The sequence below is a fragment of the Dipteris shenzhenensis genome, chromosome 18 (genome assembly GCF_047967505.1).
Source record: "Dipteris shenzhenensis isolate YYH24624 ecotype China chromosome 18, Dip_SZ_1.0, whole genome shotgun sequence".
NCBI classification, from domain to species: Eukaryota; Viridiplantae; Streptophyta; class Polypodiopsida; order Gleicheniales; family Dipteridaceae; genus Dipteris; species Dipteris shenzhenensis.
Window position 1 is genome coordinate 11,375,563 of NC_141613.1, and position 8,621 is coordinate 11,384,183.

General features: G+C 39.6%; 1 non-coding gene across 1 annotated transcript; it reads right to left on the bottom strand.

The window, feature by feature from the left end:
* Positions 1-4,817: 4,817 nt before the first annotated feature.
* Positions 4,818-4,891, bottom strand: TRNAV-AAC (transfer RNA valine (anticodon AAC)). The gene has a single exon. It is a non-coding gene; the product is annotated as a tRNA-Val (tRNA).
* Positions 4,892-8,621: the final 3,730 nt, after the last annotated feature.

Below are 8,621 nucleotides of genomic sequence, written 5' to 3' on the forward strand. Positions count from 1 at the left end.
CTCTGATTCCATGACAAAATATGAAGAGGGGAGAGGAGAAGAGTGGAGATGAGGAGAGAGGGCATAGCTAGAGAGCACACCACAAATGACTAACTGTACACAAGATTTAGTTGAAAAAATAGAATATATACAAACCCATTTAGGGTTAGGGTTAGGGCATCTAACCCTTTCATTTATAGCACTCCATTGGGTTAGTGCTATGCACATATGATCACATGATGGTGCTATGCACACATGATCACATGATATTGAGTGTGAACTCTCAACATAGGAATCATTGAGCAAACCATGACCAAAGTAGACCAGCTATAGCAAATGGTCAAAGAATCAATAGAGCTAAAGAAAGATGAGCTTCTCATGGAGAAATATGTCGAGTATCTAGGGTGAATGTGGAGCAACTAAGGTAATTTAGTCGGTGACTCAAGTTGAGGACGACTTTCATGACTCCCATGATGGATATGAAGATGTGCCCTTAGAATGCCTTCATATCACTGACAATAATGGACTCCACATGAGGATGGTCAAGAGAGGAATCTTGAGTTACTTGACCTGGCATCTATGAAAGATGTAGAGCTGATGTGGTTCCTCCAAATGGACATGTTGGATACTCAACTTGAGAATTGGATCATATAGATCCTATGATACTATGCAACCATTATGCACACTTGGGTCATCAAGCTGACTTTATGGTCCTGAGTGGACGACTAGTCTACCTAGTTTATGGAGAAAAACAAGTAGGGAGACCAGTGAAGATAGTGGGAGAGAGGGAAGGAGTCTCACTTGCAGCTTTCTCACATACACAATGGGGGAATACACACATAGGTGGAGGCTGAAAACAGTTTTCCTCTTCTTAGTTGTGAAAGCCAAAAGAACTCTAGTACAAAGAAATAGAAGAACCCTATATGTGGGTCTCAAACCAAACTCAACTAACTAAGGTGGCATACTAACTGAGCCACAAACTAGAGTAGATAAGGATAGCTGTCATCCAGCTATTATTCGTGGGCGGTGTACCAACCGCATCTGCAGCTAATAAGTCGGTGACATAAATACACAACGGTCACCCTGGCATATCACGAGTGGAGCTCGATATCTCAACAAGACCCTACTCCAACATCGAGGGAAATCATTTCCTTTCAAAGAGAGGCAGATTCACGCTAGGTATGGCTAGCTTTGATAGTAGTGAGTAAAACAGCCATAACTTTTCGCTCCAAATTTCAATTTTGATGTAGCTTATATCAAAATATTTTTCTTTTCAATATCTATCAATTGATGTATTCAAATATTTATTATGAGTAGAAGAAAAAGAGATATTGCTATCCAAGTAGTGCAACTTGTTATTTGCATACTTGCCCTCATCCATAGAAGTTTTGCTATAACTTTCCACTCAATGTTCCAATTGTAAAAGCCTCTATATGGACGCGAAGATCTTACCTAGCTATAAAGGTATGTAAAATCCATTTCTTGATAAGTATTTTGTATATTCATTAGTTCATATTTGCGTATCGCTAGTTTTCTACACATTTAAACCGCTTCTGGCATGGGTCACCCTACTAGTCCTCAGTAAAGTGTGTCATTTTTGGAATAGCCATCTTTTCAAATCTATGTGAAAAATAATTCATCCCAACCATCTAATACATCCAAATCAGCCTTATTAATTCACCCCTTTCACATCAATTCATGTGGTGTGAGTCATAAGATTTTCTTCAATCAAAGGCTCACCCTCACTTTTGGAGTCGAACGGTTAGCTCAAATCAATGCTTTCTCTAAGACCTTCCTATTTCCTATGCTGGAGTACACCCTCTCTTTTGATGTCTACATATTTATTTTGACCTATGGAGATAGAGAGTGAGTACTCTTTGGCTTCATTTAAGCCAAAACTTCGTTCCTCTTCTTTGATATGTAAGTTTGAGATGTGACCAAAACTAAACCCCCAATTTTGTGTCACGAACAATAACTCTTGTGTACATGAATCTTATGTGCCCCAATTTTGCCTCCCTATATGTCTCATCAATTAGTGATATCCACGCCTTTGTTCTATATTGCCTTCCCACACATAGAAAACCTTTTTTGAATAATGTTAAACACCGTCTCGGTTAATTCTTCTTTCTCAAACTCAGCATACACATCCTTCTAGAAAGGAGACCACGAATATCTAACTACATCAGTGACAATTGTTTCGATACACAGGAAATATTTGCGTAAGTATTTAGTGGATAATTTGGATATAGATAGGTAGTCCCAGATATTAGGTAGGTGTACCTCTTCAATTCTCTAATCCATATTGTCGATAGAGGAAATTGTGCACATTGTAGATGTAGAGAGATCTCTGAGTAGAAGTGATTGTTATATATGAAGCTCTCAATATGCAATAATTACTATTTTGACTATTTGCATTATCTTTGATGTTGTATTGTTTACAATGTATAACCTATTGCTGGTTTTGTTCTCATAATGAAATCTGTATTGAATCTGCAATGAAGTCGTCAACCCTAAGCATGTTTCCTCTTTATCACAATTCACACTTGCAGAAGGACAAAAGAAAGCTCCTTTCTCATATAGATACCCCTCAAACTCAAAAGCAATTTTCAATGAACTAGCATTAGTTCTCAACACTCTAACCCATGCATAGGGAAGTAAGTTGCGACCCATATAGAGGAATTCAAGGACACTCATTAGAGGTCAAGCGTCTACACCTAGAAATGTCAGTATGAACATTAATGGTTGTAAAATCAAGATCAAATTCTTCCTCTTCAAGATTAATCGCAGTATGTTTCCATCAGCAACTACAAAATTTTATGGTTTCAAAATATTAACAGTCACATTCTCACTAGAATGGGACTTAGAGCATCTATCCCATTGAAGCATCACTTGGGAGATCTTTTGTTTCCCCCTCCACACTTTGGGAGAAGAAACTATAGGAACTATTTCTCTAAAGGCTACAAAAACACGCCTAATTCAAGTCCACACTCAGAGATTAGAGACAAATATTACCTAAACAATCTAGCAATGAAATACATAAGGCAAGAGGGGTAGAACATAAGGGCACAATCCAAGATGAATAAATTCATTTTCATGCATGTACATTTATGGTTCTTCATTGAGTCCTATACCCAGCCCACACTACATTTTCATGTACATAGCCATAATTTTGTATACTTAAATGTTAAATTTAGGGAGTCAATAGGAAGCTCCAAACATGTGGCTAGAACAAGTTACAAGGCTATGAAGGACAACATTTTTGTCTTGAGTGCAACATGAAGTAGTATGTGTTAACACGCACTACATGTTCATGTAAATTGGCACACCAAAATGTCAAATTTAGGGTGTCACAAGTTTGCTTCGAGCATCTGGAAACAATGAAGGATATCATTTTTGTCCAATTGCAGCATGAAAGTAGTGCATGTAACACACATTTTATTCTCGTGCACAAACATAATTTTTGCATGCGTAAATGCTACATATCATTGGACGTTTCAATTCACATGCCTTAAGTTTTGTAAGGACATTTCAATAGCTCATATGACTCTTGATGCCATAAATTTATATAGGGTTTAGGATTTATTATGCCATTATTTTTCCTTAACAAATGAGTAAGGCTATCTTTCTTCATAATTTAGCAATGCTATTTATTGTTGCAAATAGAATGTTTCATTTTCCCATGCTAATGCAAGGTAGTTAAGGACAATAAGACTCCCAACTAGTCACACCTATACATGTATACCATCAAATTATTGCTTGTTAAAATGCACCAAGTTTCAATTGCATAGCCATATTGTTTGGCAAGCCATAGAACAATTGCCCTGAATTTAAGGGTACTCCCAATCAACATGACTTGAATTCGAAAGGGCATTCAAGGCATGATAGGCCATGCCATTGGACACGTTAAATTTGATTAATTTCGCCTATATTTTTAGCATGCCTAAATATTGAATTCAGGGTTCCACAACTCCACTCCAAACATGTGGCTAGAAGAAATTCCATGCCTATGAAGGACATCTTTTTAATTGAAGCATAGCACGAAAGTAGTACATGATAGTTAACATGCACTATTTTGTCGTATTTTTGGCATGCCTAAATGTCAAATTTTGGGGGTCACAAGCCTCGGCTCCAAACATGTGCCTAAAAAAAAATTACAAGGCTATGAAGGACGTAATTATTGTACGTGCATCATGAAAGTAGCCTTGCATCTGGATGGGATCCCATCCACTTCCTGAACTTTTCAGGCACCGACTCCCTATCTTGAAGGAAACCTATACCAAACAGGATGCCATTACACGAAAAATGCTGTGGAATGCAGATGTCATTACATGCGGACCATTCCCTGCAAGAAAAGACTAAGGTTTTCTTGAGCTTTCTTCTCTTCTTGTATCCGTCATCTGCTTACAGCCATAGCACAGTGTCCTCCTAAAGCGGCAATCTCACCATCTTCCACCTATCATATGTGGAAAGAAAGCCACCAGAGTCTACAAGATCTACATAATATGCTCAACCTTGGCATGATCCTCGGAATATCTGTGGAGTATCTGTGTCTGCAAGCTTCATCACTGAAGACAGAAGTGAAACATCACTTAGCCTGTGAAAAGAAACCTTAAAAGCTTGAGAATGCGCACGCTTCCTCCTACTCGGGTTGGTTGTAGGCGAAGAAGATGCAGACTAGCAGGGAAACTCGGCTTCGAGGAAGAGGAAGACACAACGACAAAGAAGAACCTGGTGCCGCTGCTGCTGAGAAGATGAAGAATTCTTATGGGAGAAGAACGCGATCTTGCCTCAATGAATTCCCTCATCACGGAGGTTGCAAAAGCAGACGGGCCAAAAAATGGCTTCGCCCGGACTCGAACCGGAGACCTTCAGTGTGTTAGACTGACGTGATAACCAACTACACCACGAAACCTTGTTGTGTGGAAACTCCAATTTATCTAATATTAGTTTGAATTTCTCACTTACACAGAGATGTCTGCCCGCCCTTCCTCGCCTTAGCTTTGGTGTGCTGGTTCGAGGTCTCATCGTCTCTTTCCTGGTGACGTCTTTTCTTTCTCGTAGGCATGAGCAAACAGTTAGCAGGACCGATAGATAATTCACTGCTCTCTGGTTTCAAGGATCAAGTTTGAGGCCTCTGGAAGACACTTCCATTTTCGGTGAGCAGGATAACAAAGACCGCACCTAAGATGAGAAATGAACCCAAAAAAAAGAAAACGAAACAAGGTGAATAAATTCATCGGGCCTTCCAAGAGGTCTAGGCTTTGACGGAAACCTCTCATGAGGTGGTAAAAGCGTCAAACAACAAGAGAGTACAGGATGTATTCAAGAGCAGTGCCTTCATTGTTTCAAAATTTTCTCTTTAAGTTTTGGTAAGGTGAATAATATTCTTTTTGATCAAATTGTTTTTGGCTTGCCACGTTTCAAGTGGTAGCCTTATTGAGATGGTGGGTGGGCTTGGCAAAACGAAAATATTTTCTTTATCCATTTTTTGTGCCCTTCTCTAATCTCCACGTTCCCTCTTTCTCCCTTTCTATTTCAAGGCAAGGCCCCCTCCCCCCCCCCTCTCTCTTCTCTCTTCTCCTTGCTGCACATCCAAGTCCTCTCTCTCTCTCTCTCTCTCTCTCTCTCTTTCTCTCTTCCCCTTTCTCCCCTTCTATCCTTCTCTCTTGAATGTATTCAACTTGTTTTATGGTGATTATAGAATGCTTTTTCTTGAAATTGTTTTTTAATAAATAAGAAGCCTATGTATTCAACTTGATCAAAAGTACAGAAGAGCTAATACAGCTCAGGCTAATGCTCTGATGGCCATTAGGTCTGCCCTTAGATTTAGCTCAGGCTCAAAACCCGTTGGATGCGATAGTTTTTACTCTGCTAGTGGAAGTTGAAAATGCCATGCAGCTCCTTGAGCTAGAGGAGGCAGACTTGGCCTGGGTGAAAAGTAAACAACGGTAGCTTGCTATGGGGGATTGCCCCTCCAAAACTTTCTTTGAGTCTGTCAAGAAAAAGAATCAAAGGGAGCTAATTAATAGAGTGAAGGATCAACACGGAGTTTTGGTATGTTGCAAATAGTTTCCTCCAAGTGCTATGTAAAATCATCAAAGGGATATTTTCCACAAGATGGTGAATGCATCCACTACTATCGATTGGGCTTCTGCCTCCAACTAGGATATCATGTGCTTCAACTTTGGACCTGGACAATGCATATGATAGGGTCAAATGGGTTGTTTTGATCGGGGTCCTTGACAAGCTTTGGTTTGATGCTTGTTTCGTTCATAAGGTTTTTGTCTCTTTGGCAATGTGGTTGCCTAAATGAAGGAGCGATTGGTTGGTATGACCTGAAGAGATTGGGGTGCCAAGGTTGCCCCTTGGCACCATTGTTTTTCTTCCTAGGACGATGCCCCTAATGCACATGATTAAGTGCGGGCTCACCGATGGACGATTAAGAGGTTGCAACTCCCTGTCAACAATCAATACCTTTGTGGCCAGTTGTTGGTGGATGACATTGTAGCTTTGTCCCAAGAAGACCACTGATAGTGTCGTGTGTTTGTTCAACATGCTTGAGATCGTGTTGAGCTCGATTCACAGCTGGCACAAGATGTCCCTCATCAGGACCAACTGGAAGGCCCCTTCGAAGTGGGTCATGGACCTATAGGTTCACTTGGTTAAGCGTAGAGAAATCTAGAGCCCTTATAAAAAAGGGTGGTAGCAATGGGGTTGGTATGTGGCCCAGACTCCAATGGTATGATAATATTTTCTCCATCTTTCCTATTCAGATTGTTGGATCGCACTTGGTGACGAGGATGGTGTTTTCTTGGAAGATATGCATCCACATGGAAGGGCAAAGTCGATTTTAAGGGGGATCTGAGCAAATTCATATTGTAGAGCATTGCATTCAGAAGAACAATACGATGTTTTTCTGTGCATGATCTCAGCAGGGCCAAGAGTTTGTTTAAAGTGTGTTTGGAAGTGGTCGGATATCTGGAATCAACTGGTGGCTGACTGGTTTACCATTGACTAGCTAACGGTCAAGTTTCGGCTCAATGGGATGCAAAAAGGATTTAATTAGGGCGGTGCTAGAAAGAATTCCTAGCTCTTGGCCCTCCAATTATGTTTTAGCCCTTGATTGGAACATTGGTCAATGGTTGCAGACCCCCACCTTGTGGTCGGACCTGAATAGGAAGTGGAGCCTTCGTTGAAGCAGAGATAGGTGGAAGAGGAGGCTTGTCGAGGTCTAGAGCTCCTGCAAAGTTGGCAAAGCAAGCTTCCTTGTTTGGAAGATCGCCCACTAGTGGTGGTTGCCTATGCATGGCAAACTTGCGAAGAAGATCGCCAACCGACCCGATGTGCCCATTTTGTGGTGGTAAGCCACTGAGTTTGTGTGTCATCTTTTATAGAACTCACCAACTACTAGGAAAGTGTGATGGAAGGTAGAATTAGCCGTGAGGAATTCGAGCCTAATGGCTACGTTATTTCTGGGCTCTAAATAGAGGTTGGTGATCCTTAGGGACTCCTCAAGCCTCCCATCTACTCTTGCAACAACTTGTCCTTTGGTTAGTGCAATGATCTGTATGGTGGTTTGGGAGTGCAGGAATAGTTGCATGTTCTGCCATGATGTCTTAAGAGGCAAACTGGTGTCCCTCATCATCATTATAGTGAAAGAGCAACCTTAAAAACCTTAGCTAGATCCTTGGAGACAAGGATCGTGTGGCCTGCAATGCTCTTCTTGAGAACTCCCTGTGTTTTGGCTGTCTATAGCACGGGCCCTAGGGCTTTGTCCCCACTTTTGCAATGGCCAAATTTTGTGTGCTTCTTTATGGGGGCTAACTATCCACCTATTAATACAAGCCGGCATGTTTTTTTTTAAAACTTTATTTGGGAATTTATGTATCATGATAATTACAATAAAGACTGTTTTAGGAAAAGTGGGAAAATCCCAAGTCCCACTTTTTTTGGCACTCACAATTTTGATCTTAAAAAACATGAATTTTGAAACAAACTTTTCTCAAGATACGTGGCATGAATTTGTGAAAAGCACTACACTCATCAGTAGACATTGAAGTTAGTATGATCAATAGGTACAACATATCACCAACAATAAATGGAAGATTTGGCTTCAAAGTCTTTATTAGTGCAATTAATTTTCAATTTTATTAACTAAAATTCACTTATATTTACTTGTTTTTTGTGCAAATTGCATTGTAGATATTTCTTGGATGCTTGAAGATTTGCCTTCAAATCCTCTGTCATTGCATTCATTTTTTATTTTCTAACACTAAAATTCACTTATATTGCTTGTTTTTTGTTTTTATTTTGTATATTTGTGTGGATGCAATTAATATTTTTCTTTTTAAGAAAAGGAGAATGTTCTTTGCTTTTAATGTTTTTTTTAATGCTCTTTCTTTCCTCACTTTGCTTAATTCTTAGCAATCCAAATTATTATAATTATTCTATTTTCATCATCACAATTAATATTTCTAAAGAACCACATCAGTACACATCGATATAATTATATAATAGATGTGGAACATGAGTAAATGTCCCTCAAGATTTAAGACATTAAACATAATTAACAAAAATAACATCATGAGTCAATTCATAGTTGGCCTTATTGTTGCTGTGCTAAGAAATTTGGAATACTCTAC